Here is a 15,843-nt window from a genome sequence, read left to right on the forward strand (position 1 = left end):
CTGAAACTGTGCCCCAGTTTGATAACCACTGGTAACTTGTACACTATCCCTACAGTTGTTGTTGTTGTTTAGTTGTTTAGTCATGTCCGACTCTTCGTGACCCCTTGGACCAGAGCACTCCAGGCACTCCTGTCTTCCACTGCCTCCCGCAGTTTGGTCAAACTCATGTTCGTACCTTCGAGAACACTGTCCAACCATCTCGTCCTCTGTCCCCTTCTCCTAGTGCCCTCAATCTTTCCCAACATCAGGGTCTTTTCCAGGGAGTCTTCTCTTCTCATGAGGTGGCCAAAGTATTGGAGCCTCAGCTTCAGAATCTGTCCTTCCAGTGAGCACTCAGGGCTGATTTCCTTCAGAATGGATAGGTTTTATCTTCTAGCAGTCCATGGGACTCTCAAGAGTCTCCTCCAGCACCATAATTCAAAAACATCAATTCTTCTGTGATCAGCCTTCTTTATGGTCCAGCTCTCTCTTCCATACATCACTACTGGGAAAACCATAGCTTTAACTATATAGACCTTTGTCAGCAAGGTGATGTCTCTGCTTTTAAAGATGCTGTCTAGGTTTCTCATTGCTTTTCTCCCAAGAAGTGGGGGTCTTTTAATTCCTTGACTGCTGTCACCATCTGCAGTGATCATGGAGCCCAAGAAGGTAAAATCTCTCACTGCCTCCCTAGTCTTGTCTGCCTATGCTTTAAATTCTTCAGTTCATGTCTTGCTAGCAACAGAAGTGACAGTGGAAGTTTGTTTCCAAACCTCTTTATATTATTTTGTAAACCTTATGGCAATGCTCTTATTTTATGAATTAACTAATACCAAGTCTTCAAGTATTTGTTCATCATATAGTCCTGCATGATAAACCTGCAGTAAGCCCTTTTGCTTTTCTGTTTGCAATTTATTACATCCCAAGTGATGAAATGAATGCTCTTTTTATCCAAACAATTACATTACAGCTCAAAGTGAACCCTCCCCAAATTGCTTTGCACTATTTTATATCTGTTTCTCCTCCCCCGTACATGAGTAACACTTTTACATGTCTTCCTTTATTGAATTTCATCATACTGATTCTAGCCTAGAACTCGAAAGTAATTTAAAATTTAAAATTTATCTTTTAGGGGAAAATCTATATTTGTTCACCTCTGCAAATCTAGTCATCATATTGGAATATATCTATTCCTTTACATGCACACTTTAACTTCTAGACTTTTTTTATCAGCTGGAGAAACACCAAATCATAGTGCAACAACAACTGTATATTTCAATATTTTAGTAATTTGAGGAGGAAATGGTTTTAGATAGGAAAAAAGATCTGGAGTTTTTCTGCTTATCTATAGTGCTCATTAATTGATTTTTAAGCTTGTGGTTAGCCTCCCATTAAAATGGATTTGAAACTAAGTGCTTTTCTGTTTTGAGCCACTTAATATGGGTGTTAAATTACTTTTTCAGGGGGAAAGTGTCACCTTTTAAAGCCCATGCTGCATGCATAGATAAATAGATAGATAGATAGACGGATAGCGATCCTGTGACATGTATGTATGTACATTTTAAGAATAATATAAATTCCTTCAATGAAAAGGGATAAATTTAGTTTTCAATGGAAATATTTAGAGGGGATCAGTGTTTTCTCTGTGTGTACAAGCTCTTAGGGATTCATGAACCTTCCTTAAATTGAGTCAGATGATTGGTCTGTCTATTATCTCTATTTTTAATTCATTATTACCACTACCAGAAGTACTGCTGCTACTACTAATAGTAGCTTTCAAGGTACTCAAGCAGGGATCATTCCCGGATATTCAAGACCCATTTTACTGGAGATTATGAGGACTAAACTCATGATGCATGTGCTGTACCACTGAGCATTAAAGGGAATAGAAGTCTTTTTTTTTCCCTCATGGAAACTGCAGGTTTGAGGGGGAAATCTAGATCAAGGCCACAGCAGGAGGCAAAGGGCTAAAGCCTCTCTATTCCCAACTCAGGGGTTCTGGTGTAGATTGAACCCCTAACGTTGGCTATTTCTGCAAGAAAACTCCTGCACTCTGGGGATGCACAGATGATTCACATCTCAGGGTGCAGGGGTGCCAATTCATGGGGGGCTGAGATGATTTGGGGAACTCAATATCTTTTTTTTGGGGGGGGGCGACCACCCCAATGTTGAGAGGGCAGAGGAGGTTGAGTGCAGAGCTGGCTGTGGTATGGCTTCAGTGGCCAGCTCCTCCTCCTCCTCCTTTGATGGAAAAAAGCTGAGCATTAGAGAGGAGGAGCTGCCAGCCATCGATGCTACTCCATGGCATGATGTGACGCCCCACACATGACCACACACGAATCACGCACAATCTCAAGTTTGGCACAAGAATAAATGATACCCTTTAAGCAGTGCTATTTTCGAGAAAATGAGGTGCAGCAACTCACCACGAATGCCTCCCTTGTTCTCTCTATAATGGCAATGGCACCCACCTGAGAGACGCCAGAACTGAGTTCCGGTGAGTTCCCACTGAAAAAAAAGCCCTGCCTTTAATCAATGGATCGACAATATGAATGGACAACACTTGCAGTTTATGAAAGAAAGACTTACAAATATAGACTTTGTTTGGATAAATTTGGAATGAGTTTATACAGAATGTAGCTGGCTATTGACATCTACATATGTATTAGGATAATAACACTATGTCAATTTATATGAGAATGTATGAGAGTATATTACATTACATTTTTGTACGTTGTTCCCCCCCTCTCTTTTATTTTCTTATACACATCTTTCTTCTTTTCCCCTCCTCCCTTTCTCCCCTTTTTTCTCTGTGTCATTTTATTTCTTTATAATTGATTTTTTTTCCAAAGAAGAAGAAGAAGAGGAGGAGGAGTTTGGATTTGATAGCCTGCTTTATCACTACCCTAAGGAGTCTCAAAACAGCTAACATTCTCCTTTCCCTTCCTCCCCCACAACACACACTCTGTGAGGTGAGTGGGGCTGAGAGACTTCAAAGAAGTGTGACTAGCCCAAGGTCACCCAGCAGCTGCATGTGGAGGAGCAAGGAAGCGAACCCAGTTCACCAGATTACAGAGTCCACTGTTCTTAACCACTACACCACACCGCCAATAAAGTTTGGCACAAATTGGCAGCTCTGTCAGGGTGCTATGGGTTCACTATTTGTAATGTTTGTTCTGTGACCATGACCATGCTGAGGAGGGCAGAACAGAGCCAGAATGGTGGGAGCCTCCCCTTCCCCTTCCCCTTCCCCCTGCTCCTGATCAGGATCCTGAATCTTCCCAGGAGCAGGAGGACAGTATAGATTTGGAACAGTGGTTTGCAGAGGGACATCGTTCAGAAGACAGAAGCTGGGAAATACTGGGTGGGGAACAGCTAGGAGAAGAAGCACTGGGAGAGAGAGGGTTAACAGACTCACTGTCACTGGAAAGCATCCAGCCACTCAGCCCAAGGTCAAGGAGAGCAAATATGGTGGCAGCACAGTGAAAGCACAGTGTAATTTGCTACCAAGGAGTGTGGTGGAGTCTCCTTCTTTGGAGCTCTTTAAGCAGAGGCTTGACAGGCATATGTCAAGAATGCTTTGATTGTGTTTCCTGCTTGGCAGGGGTTGGACTGGATGGCCCTCGTGGTCTCTTCCAACTCTATGATTCTATGATTCTTGGTTACAAGATGCAGGAGTGACGTGGGTGACTTGGGAGGAAGTGGGTGGAACCCTTAATTGGGAGCACCTTCATCCTAGGAATGGATTCTTTGTTCTCTCGCTGTGATCATTAAAGTTTCTAACTGGTAAGAGACTCCTTTCTCTTTTCTCTGCTTATCTACTGCCAAAGGCAGGGAGGAAGCCAATCCCCTGATGCCTGACACCGCAACGGAAGCAAGGCTCAGCTTGATGCTGCAGCCCTCAAACAATGGAAATGGATATGTGAAGCAGGCCCTGGTAGCAGGAATGGGTCCAGGCTGGGTCCCCAAATAAACCTGTGCATTCCTCTGGCATTGGTGCACTTTTGGATTGGCATCTGGTTCTCTCCTGGCCTTCCCTGTGCATACAGGGCTAGGTGATCCCTGCTGATGCTGACATCCAAGAACCCATCAGTGCAGCACTGCAAGCACCAGCCACACTGTTGCAATCAACACAGTGTGGGAATGGGTGTGTGTGCTAATGCAAGCCTATCAAACCGACATTGGTTGCCCTGGCATAGCCTGATGCAGAGAACCAGGTTACACACATCAAATTAACAGAGTCAAATAAAAACAGATACAAGGGTGTTATGCAATCCCACACAGCCTTGAAACAAATCTTTCGATTATTCAGGAGTTTAATGCTACCCAGGTTTCCACAACAAGAAAGTTGTTATCATACAAACCTAAGGAGAAAAAGGAAGAGGAAAAGATGGTTATAGGAAACAAAGCAGCAGCAGAACAAATGTTCTTCATCCAAAAATATTAATGTCTTGGCAAATCCCAGCATTAACCAGAGGAGCATTAACCAGAGGAGAACCTTACTGAGAGCCTGTTGTGCCAAAAGAACCCCAGAAACAATTCCAAGTCTTGTTGACTGTGGGCTTTTATATTTTATATCAGGGCGACTGCCAAGACCACATAATACTGGTCCTGAAAGACCTACATTGGCTCCCGGTACGTTTCCAAGCACAATTCAAAGTGTTGATGCTGACCTTTAAGCCCTAAATGGCCTCGGCCCAGTATACCTGAAGGAGCGTCTCCACCCCCATCATTCAGCCCAGACACTGAGGTCCAGCTCCGAGAGCCTTCTGGTGGTTCCCTCCCTGCAAGAAATGAAGTTACAGGGAACCAGGCAGAGGGCCTTCTTGGTAGTGGCGCCCACCCTGTGGAACGCCCTCCCATCAGATGTCAAGGAAATAAACAACTATCTGACTTTTAGAAGACATCTGAAGGCAGCCCTGTTTAGGGAGGTTTTTAATGTTTGATGTTTTACCGTGTTTTTTAATATTCTGTTGGAAGCCGCCCAGTCTGGCTAACCAACATATCTGCCCCCCAACTTGACCACTGGTTTGCAGGGCCAACAGAGGCATGACTTATTAATTAGTGTTCTCTGCTGCCCAATAAGAAAGGCTTGTTTCCAATGAAGTACTAAATTGCAGACCCGTCAGGGCAGGGATTTATATTTGCATAATGGGATTTTCCCCCTCCCCTCCCCCTGTGCACCCCCTAAATCAGCTCTGGGCTTTGCCTCAAATCTCCAGTGCGGGTGTCACAGAGCCAATAACAAAAATTGAAGCCAAATATCCCCCAAATTTGAGCCAGAAAAGGAGATGCACCCCTCTTATATTAGTTCAGCTGTAGGACGTCCATTCAGGCTTCTTTAAAAACATTGACATCATTAAAATCACGTTCAGAGCTGAGTTAAGCCTCCTCTATTTACAGAGAACAAACCCTGGTAATGCTGAAATAATGTAATCTCATTTCCTAAAGTGATTCATGACAACTATTGTTGGAGATGTGACCTTCAGGATATACACATCTCCCTCTTTTTTTTTACAGAACAGAATATTCTCATTCCCTTGCTTTCGCAACGTGTTGTAACGCAAAATTATGACTGTATTTACAGACTTGAATTTAATTAACACATGCTAATACGGGAGCTATAAATAAGAGATACAGCGAAATAAATTAATAGTTGCTTAATAAAATTCTGCGTTTTGAATTGGAAAGTAAGGAGCCATGAGCAAGCCAATTAGGTATAAATCTAGGGTCCATTTCCTGCAGAGTGTTGGAATTGCACCTCTACAAGATGAGAAGTAATTCCAGCCTTTGCCTCTACATTTCAGGTAACTTTGGACCTGTTCTCATGTGTTTTATGCTGTTTTGTGCAATGACACACAGAGAGAAAACTGACTTTAGTAGATCAGGGTAGATTCACTTGATACAACTGAATGTGGCTGACTCATTCACAAGGTCACCCAGAGAGGTACTTCTCTGTGAAGAAGAGGAGGAGGAGGAGGAGGAGGAGGAGGAGGAGGAGGAGGAGGAGGAGGAGGAGTATCTCGCTTCATCACTACCCGAAGGAGTCTCAAAGCGGCTAACATTCTCCTTTCCCTTCCTCCCCCACAACAAACACTCTGTGAGGTGAGTGAGGCTGAGAGACTTCAGAGAAGTGTGACTAGCCCAAGGTCACCCAGCAGCTGCATGTGGAGGAGCAGGGAATTGAACCTGGTTCACCAGATCACGAGTCTACCCCTCTTAACCACTACACCACACTGGCTCTCTGAACCTTAGAGGGCAGCCGTGAGAAAGAAGGTCTTTTCAGTGATTCCCCCCACCCCTGGCTATGGGATGCTCCCCCTATGAAAGTTCACCTGGCACTCACACTGCTGTCTTTCTGACAGCAAATTAATATATTTCTTTTTAATACATGTAATCAATGAGTTTTAATACATGTAATCAATGTGTGTAATATTTAACAATGCTGGTTTTGTATTTGTGGTTATATGTTGGCTGCTTTTAAATTTATTGTGGTTTTATTGTTGTATGGCCTTATCGTTACATTTTTATCCATTTTTTATTTGTATGATGCCTAATTTTTTTTTAATGATGCCTCAAATAAGAAAGAAAGAAAGAAAGAAAGAAAGAAAGAAAGAAAGAAAGAAAGAAAGAAAGAAAGAAAGAAAGAAAGAAAGCTTGGAAAACAAGCGAGGTCCCAACTAAAGAAGAATGGCAACTTAAACTGACGGAATATGCGGCCCAACATAGAATGAGAGAACAAGAAGAACATATGTTTTAAGAAGATTGGAAAATGTTTATTGAATATATGGGGGGAAATTGTGTACACTTGAAAATGTTGGCAGCATTAAGATAAATCCAACAGTGTAAATAAATTCTGATGGATGTAATAATGGAATACTGAATGGTTTAGTTTGTGTAAAATATGCAGGGATTTATGTTATGCAGAATGAACCATGGAAAGAGAAGAAGGAAGTCATCGATATTTTTAAATGAATATTCTAAATTGTGAAACAGATAATTTAATAAAAAAATTATGTGAAAGAAAGAAAGAAAGAAAGAAAGAAAGAAAGAAAGAAAGAAAGAAAGAAAGAAAGAAAGAAAGAGCCAGCACCTTGGATAGCACCTTGGATAGCTCAGTTGGTAGAGCATGAGATTTTTAATCTCAGGCTCATGGGTTTGAGTCCCATGTTGGGCAAAGATATTCCTGCATTGCAGGGGGTTGGACTAGATTCTAGATCAGGGGTAGGCAACCTGCGGCCCATGGGCCATAAGCAGCCCACGGGGGTCGTTTAAATGGCCCCAGAGCCGCTCCCGAACCGAGCCACCCACTTGGTGAGTCCCTGGGCACTGCGTTAAACCGGTGCAGCGCAAATTGGGGACTCGCTTCCATGGTGCCGAAAATCATGTCTGCGCAGAAGCAGATGCGATCCGACCCATGGTACAATCTCTGCGGGAGTGAACTGGCCCAGGAAAGGTAAACCTTGCCAACCCCTGGTCTAGACCATCCAACTGTGATTATTTATTTTATTTCACAGATTTTATGCACAGCTTGATGGTTAAATCGTAGTGTGTAAAATATATTTCAGAAGACTAAGAAAACTTACACACACACACACACACACACACACAGTGTAATGCCCATATTTGTTTATTTTTCTCCCAGTCCTTCCTGGAGGTACTGGGAGCTGAATCAGGGGACCTTCTTCATGGAAAGCAAATGCTCCGTCATTCCAGTACAGTCGCTCCTTGGAAGTCGAACAGAATCCATTCTGAAAGTCTGTTCGATTTCCAAAACGTTCAAAAACCAAAGCACAGCTTCCGATTGGCTGCAGGAAGCCCCTGCAGCCAATCAGAAACCGTAGAAGCCCCATTGGACGTTCAGCTCCCAAAAATAGTTTGCAAACTGGAACAGTCACTTCTGGGTTTGCGATGTTCGGGAGCCAAATTTTGAGAACTAAGCTGTTCAAAAACCAAGGTTCGATTGTATAGACGAAATTCATGCACAGTCCAGGGAAGGCTTCCCAGAAGGTAGTAATAATGTTCTGTTGCTCATGTGAAAACATCACAGATTGCAATTCTGATGTTTTCATTCTGCTATTAATGGCACAGTTACAAAAAAAAAGCCCTTATAAAATATAGGGAATTTATATCTCCTTTTGAAGCTGGAAGACAAGCTAATACATATTTTATACATCCTCTCTGTGTGTGCATGTACTGATATTCCTTAGAAATGAGGAGGGAAATCCATTTGAACCAAAAAGAAGTTTGCAAAAAATATATTTGTAGTTCACAATATTTGATCATTTGTCACTGTAATATTAAACACTTTACATCTTTCTAAAGCACATTTGAAAGCGGTAAGCTCCGATGTAAAGAGCCCAGCCTGAAGAATCTGAAATACAGTATAGATTTCTTATTATCTCTAAACCCAACACTTTTCAAAGCTTGATGAATAATAGAGCTGTTGCTCAAAGAAATAACTAAAGTTGGCAGCAACCTTCTCCTTTAAGGCTACCTTTTTATTAAAAAAATCTCAGCAGCCTAAAGTGTCAATAAGTGATTAATGCAGTCCCTAAACTACTGTAATCAGTGCATCTCATAGCTGCAATTATAATTATTCATTTATCTGCCATACTCCAGCGAGCATATCGTGTGACAGTGGAGCCACAGCAGAGCATTGCAGTAAAAGTGAAGGGGAAGTTGCCAAATTAAGGCAGCTGCCAACCCTGCTATAGCTATTATTTAGCACTACCAAAATGCTTGCCATTGTGACAAGAACAGGGCATGTAGGAAAACAAAGATTCTTCTGAATCAAGATTAGGAGGCTATAGCTCAATGGATGCAGAAGGTCCTGGGTTCTGTTCCCATAATATTCAGATGTCCTCTAAACGTCTGGTAGTTGTTTTTCACTTTGACATCTAGTGGGAGGGCATTCCACAGGGCAGGTGCCACTACCGAGAAGGCCCTCTGCCTGGTTCCCTGTAACTTGACTTCTCGCAGCGAGGGAACCGCCAGAAGGCCCTCGGCACTGGACCTCAGTGTCTGGGCAGAACCATGGAGGTGGAAACGCTCCTTCAGGTATACTGGACCGAGGCCGTTTAGGGCTTTAAAGGTCAGCACCAAGACTTTGAATTGTGCTCGGAAATGTACTGGGAACCAGTGTAGGTCTTTCAAGACTGGTGTTATGTGGTCTCGGCAGCTGCTCCCAGTCACCAGTCTAGCTGCCGCATTCTGGATTAATTGTAGTTTCCGGGTCACCTTCAAAGGTAGCCCCACATAGAGCGCATTGCAGCAGTCCAAGCGAGAGATTACTAGAGTATGCACCACTCTGGCGAGACATTCCGTGGGCAGGTAGGGTCTCAGCCTGCGTACCAGATGGAGCTGATAAACAGCTGCCCTGGACACAGAATTGACCTGTGCCTCCATGGACAGCTGTGAGTCCAGGGGCACAGTTACCCCGTTCGGGACCAGGGAGTCCTCCACACCTGCCCGTCTCCTGTCCCCCACAAACAGTACTTCTGTCTTGACAGGATTCAACCTCAATCTGTTAACCGCATTCCAACCTCCAACCGCCTCCAGACACTCACACAGGACCTTCACCGCCTTCACTGGTTCTGATTTGAAAGAGAGGTAGAGCTGGGTATCATCCGCATACTTATGAACACCCAGCCCAAACCCCCTGATGATCTCTCCCAGCGGCTGCATATAGATGTTAAAAAGCATAATAATAATAATAATAATAATAATAATAATAATAATAATAATGTCATCTGTCTGACTGGGTTGCCCCATCCACTCTGGGCGGCTCCCAACAAAATATTAAAAACACAATAAAACATCAACCTTTAAAAACTTCCCTGAACAGGGCTATGTTCTAAAAGTCAAATAGTTGTTTATCTCTTTGACGTCTGACGGGAGGGAGACAGTGTTTGTCCACAGACAGCTTTCCGGACCATGTGGCCAGCATGACTAAACTGCTTCTGCTGCAACAGGACACCTTGACGGAAACCAGAGTGCATGGAAACGCTGTTTACCTTCCCACTGCAGCACTACCTATTTATCTACTTGTGCTGGCATGCTTTCGGGTAGCACTGTGGTCTAATCCACTGAGCCTCTTCGGCTTACTGATCAGAAGGTTGGAGGTTCGAATCCAAAGGACGGGGTGAGCTTCTGTTGCTCTGTCCCAGCTTCTGCCAACATAGCAGTTCAAAAGCTGCCCGGAGTGGCTGGGGCAACCCAGTCAGACGGATGGGGTATAAATTATAAAATTGTTGTGTGTCTAATCAATGTTTTTTTCTGGCGAAAAATGAGGTGTCAGGTACTCTTATTAACAGTGATGTGGTTGCCAGAAAAAAATGGCTGTTGTGGGATGCAAAAAAAAAGAGGTCATGTAATCTATACCAATGAGTACTATCACCCCAAAACCCCAGGGTCTACTGAATCAGATGGCAGATTACTGGTAGACCTCCATTGCATTTACATAATATGTAGTTGGGAATAAGGATGTGTGTGTGTGTGTGTGTGTGTGTGTGTGTGTGTACGTGCATGTGTTATTACCATGTACAGTAATACCTCGGGTTACAAACACGATCCGTTCCGGGTCGCAGTTTGTAACCCGAAAAGTTCGTAACCCGAACGCGGCCGAACTGCCATTTTGCGCATGCGCAAAGCGCTATTTTCACAATTTTCGCACTTTGCGCATGCGCAAACCGCGCATGTCGCCTCTGCGCACGCGTGTGTGACGAAAATACTTCTGGGTTTGCTCACTTCGTAACCCGAATTGTTCGCAACCCGAGGTGGTCGTAAACCGAGGTACGACTGTACCATAACATGTCTTTACAATGGTACCTCGGGTTACAAACACCTCAGGTTACAAACTCCGCTAACCCGGAGGTAGTACCTCTGGTTAATAACTTTACCTCAGGATGAGAACAGAAATCGTGCGCTGGCGCTGCGGTGGCAGCGGGAGGCCCCATTAGCTAAAGTGGTACCTCAGGTTAAGAACGGTTTCAGGTTAAGAACAGACCTCCAGAACGAATGAAGTTCATAACCAGAGGTACCACTGTACTTTCACATTTCTGGATTCCTCTGCAGTAGTAAGCTTTGGTCTTTTTTTTGTTATTTCTCTCCTGGCAGTTCTAACTCCTTAGGAAATAAATTACCTTTTCATTTCATGGGCACCATCTTCTGAAGGCGCTTGCCTCTTCAGACAACAAAGGCAGAGATTCTGCTGATCAACTCCCAGGATTAGTTCAAAAATCATGAGATCTGGCCTCCTGGGTGGGGTAAGGTGAGCCGTTCAGCAGGAAATAGTGCAACTGCCTTGCAGGAATCCCTCTAATTATCTCCCTTCTGCTCACTCTCATCCTCTCATCAACTCCAGGGTGATATTTTTTTAAAAGAAAGAAATATGAACAAAATGAAAATACATTTATATTTATCACAACATAGTTTGCTTTCTAGATATGTTATGGAAAGAACCCGTCGTTTTTCCAGCTGTGGAGGCCACCATCATTTTTAACCTGTAGGGTTTGTCCATCTTCAATGTCCATCATCTCAATAAAAAGGAAGAGGGAAATAAAGTACTGTTTGTTAGAGCACACGAGGAAGAACAGCATGTAGTGGAATGACTTACAATCTCCCGTTTTTCTCTCATTTTCTCCACCTGAACTTAGTCAACCCCCAGTTTCAGCTCTCGGTTTGGAGGTGGTGAGCTTCCATTCAGCAGTCCTTTCCGTTATTGCTCCCCTCCCCTCATACTTTCATCTTCATGATAAGAAAAGCTGGTCTTGTTGAATTTCTCACAAGTATGTGGCTGTAAAAGGCAGAGGAGCTTCTACCAGGAAAGGTGGTGGCTGCTAACATACTTTGCAAGAGCCAGAGATGAATCACATTTTGTAATAAAGGAGAAAGGAAGATACAGTGACTGTTATGGATCCCAAACTTAAACTGGTTTTAATTCTGGAACAAGAAGAAAGAGCATAGCTGCCATGTCTCCCATATTCCCCGGGAAACCCCAATTTTTCCAGCTGTTCCCAGCTGGAAAAATGGATTTTTTTTTCTTTTTCCCCGTTTTTTTCTGGCGCGGCGGCCATTTTGGAACCGGGCGGAGCATGCTCAGAAGCGACTTTTGATGCAGCTCTGCCCAGTTCCAAAATGGCTGCAGTGTGACTTCTGGTGTGGCGGCCATTTTGGAACTGGGCAAAGCAGCATCAAAAGTCGCTTCTGAGCATGCTTCGCCCGGTTCCAAAATGGCGGCAGCACTACTTCCGGTCTGCTACTTCCGGTCCGGTCCCTTATTTCTCAGACATGAACTTGGCAGGTATGAGAAAGAGACAGGGAAAGAGAGACAGAGACAGAAGGAAAGAAGGAAAGAAGGAAAGAAGGAAGGAAGGAAGGAGAGGAAAGAAAGAAAGAAAGAAAGAAAGAAAGAAAGAAAGAAAGAAAGAAAGAAAGAAAGAAAGAAAGAAAGAAAGAAAGAAAGAAAGAAAGAACCCCGTAGTTAAATTGCCACATGATGTGTAATCAGGGTCGGATTTAGGTTTGGTGAGGCCCTAAGCTACTGAAGGTAATGGGGCCCTTTATACGTCCAGCTGTCCTTTGTCAACAACAATTGGGGCCCTTTATATGTCCAGCTGTCCTTTGTCAACAACAAATTGTCGCTTTTTTGTGTTGAATATATGCTATATGGTAATTTATGGACCTAATAGGTCCCTACACAACATCAAACACTGTTGTTGTATGTAGGTTTTATTTTATTTGTTTTTTATCTTATATTTTGGAAGTGTACATCCAGGTTTTTTTTTCTTTAATTTTTTTGGGGCCCCCCAAGAGAGTGGGGCCCTAAGCTATAGCTTGCTTAGCTTATACATAAATCCGGCACTGTGTGCAATACACCTGTCTGTTTATTCAGCAATAAGCCCTACTGAGTTCAATGGGACTTTTCCTTAGTAAGTGTGCTTGGGCAGCTAGCTGTAAGGAGTTTTTAAGACCAATGATTTACAGCTTCGCTTTGGAGAGAGCAGTCAACGGTCATTCCATACTTCTGAAACCTTGGCATGTTATCATCAGAGTTTCCAGAGAGCGATTTCAGTTCCAGGGAAATGCAGGCCTGAAGCAGAACTTGTTTCAGGAAAGCGAGCTGAGTCATCCAAACACAACACTTCTGAGGGAACTGATGGGAGGAGAGATATTTTAAGTGCAGGTGATATATTTCACAATGACCACCTACGAGTGTGCAACTGGCTCAAATGATTTAAAAACAGCAACATATTCCCTCAAGAACAAGGAGATCTGGGGCTTCTGAAAAATTCTGTGTAGTCTTAAAAAGAAAGAAAGAACTTGGGGTTTTTTTAGACTTCAGAAGTTTATGCAGCGACACTTTCTTTCTGCCCTTTCTCCTATTCTTTATTTGTGTTATTCTTTATTCCTCGGAGAAAGAGCCTTCTGTGGACACTTGCAAACAAACCATTCTCCTATTTACTTAGAAGTGGAATCAATATTTTTGTCACCTCTGAGTAAACACTAGATCAGGCTGTACATTTCTTAAGACTATAGTGAAGCACAAAACCTTTTTCTCTATGAAAGTGAAGGGTGGGCACTTCCATAGAGAAAAAGTTTCTCAGGTGACACGGGGGCAAAGTCTGACCCTATTCCATCCTGAGAATAGGATGGAAAAGAATGCTGGTGTGGCCTGTATGTTAAAGCAAACTAACAAAATTCACAGTTCCTGGATTTCTATGCAGATTGGAAACTATTGACTGGATCCTGCACTTTTATGAATCTCATGATGTGATTTTGGTTCAAAAGTACATACAATACTGCATTGTTGTAAGAAAATGCTTTTTTTTAAGGGGGGCAGAATGCGGAAAGTGTGTTTCAAGAGGAAGGGAATACAAAGATGTATATCAGAGTCGGCCTTGGGGTCACAAATATCAGCAACACCAAAATCCGTCCCCCTGGCCTCTCGCCTTCACTTCTGCATCATAGTTGTGGCGCCCCCTATGGTGCTCCTGAGGTTCTGCACCCAGTGCTACCAAAGGGGGCTCAAAGTCAATAATAATAATAATAATAATAAAATAATAATAATAATTTATTATTTATACCCCGCCCATCTGGCTGGGTTTCCCCAGCCACTCTGGGCGGCTTCCAACCGAGTATTAAAAACAGTACAGCATCAAACATTAAAAACTTCCCTAAACAGGGCTGCCTTCAGTTGTCTTCTAAAAGTAAAATCGTTGCTTATTGCTTTGACATCTGCTGGGAGGGCGTTCCACAGGGCGGATGCACTACCGAGAATACCCTCTGCCTGGTTCCCTGTAACCTCACTTCTCGCAATGAGGGAACCGCCAGAAGGCCCTCGGTGCTAGATCTCAGTGTCTGGGCTAAATGGTGGGGGTGGAGACGCTCCTTCAGGTATACAGGACCGATAGCCTCGGAATGCCATTCCCACTTTATGTAAAATACATTTTCCTTTTCCGTTCCTTGGTTGTTTCTCTAGTTTCACTCTGCCCTGCACCTCACTCCTATTCAGTTCCAATTTAACAAGGACAATTTCCAAAAATAATTCCAGAATTGGCACAGGCATAATTAACCGCAGCTTCTGAATCTTCAGTTTATTTGTGTTTCCCCCAGCCCCTACACTGTGGGTATAAGCACATGCATTGATAAACACAGTAAACAAAATACAGTGGTACCTCGGTACTCGAACGGCTTGGTTCTCGAACAAATCGACTACCGAACGCTGCAAACCCGGCAGTAAGTGTTCCAGTTTGTGAATGTTTTTCAGAAGCCAAATGTCCGACGCGTCTTCCGATTGAGTGCTGGAAGCTCCTGCAGCCAACTGGACTGCCTTCGAATGGTTTCAGGAGTCGAATGGACTCCCAGAACAGATTAAGTTTGAGAACCAAGGCACCACTGTAAACACAGGGTTTTTTAAAAAATGCCTTGGGGGATACTATGTATTTCTATATAATATTTTGAAAAGATAGAAAGTCAAACTTCTGTGTTGCCATACCTGCTTCCTGTCAATGCCTGTCATACTGTCATTCCCTCTAACAGCAAACTCAGGGTGGTTGAGTGCCAACAAGAAAAAAGTCAGCATGGGTTTCTGAAAAATAGGTCATGTCAGACTAATCGGATCTCATTTTTTGACAGAATTACAAGCCTGGTAGATGAAGGGAATGCTGTGGTTATAGCCTACCTTGATTTCAGCAAGGCCTTTGACAAGGTGCCCCATGATATTCTTGTAAAGAAGCTGGTAAAATGCAGGCAAGACAATGCTACCATTCAGTGGATTTGTAACTGGCTGACTGACGGAACCCAAAGGGTGCTCATCAATGGCTCCTCTTCATCCTGGAGAGAAGTGACTAGTGGGGTGCCGCAGGGTTCTGTCTTGGGCCCAGTCTTATTCAACGTCTTTATCAATGACTTGGATGATGGGCTTGAGGGCATCCTGAGCAAGTTTGCAGATGACACCAAATTGGGAGGGGTGGCTAATACCCCAGATGACAGGATCACACTTCAAAATGACACCAGATTAGACAACTGGGCCAAAGCAAACAAGATGAATTTTAACAGGGAGAAATGTAAAGTACTACACTTGGGCAAAAAAAATGAAAGGCACAAATACAGGATGGGTGACACCTGGCTTGAGAGCAGTAAGTACATGTGAAAAGGATCTAGGAGTCTTGGTAGACCACAAACTTGACATGAGTCAACAGTGTGATGCAGCAGCTAAAAAAGCCAATGCAATTCTGGGCTGCATCAATAGGAGTATAGCATCTAGATCAAGGGAAGTAATAGTACCACTGTATTCTGCTCTGGTCAGACCTCACCTGGAGTACTGTGTCCAGTTCTGGGCACCACAGTTCAAGAAGGATA

Source organism: Zootoca vivipara, chromosome 1 (assembly GCF_965207765.1).
Source record: "Zootoca vivipara chromosome 1, rZooViv2.hap1.1, whole genome shotgun sequence".
NCBI lineage: Eukaryota > Metazoa > Chordata > Lepidosauria > Squamata > Lacertidae > Zootoca > Zootoca vivipara.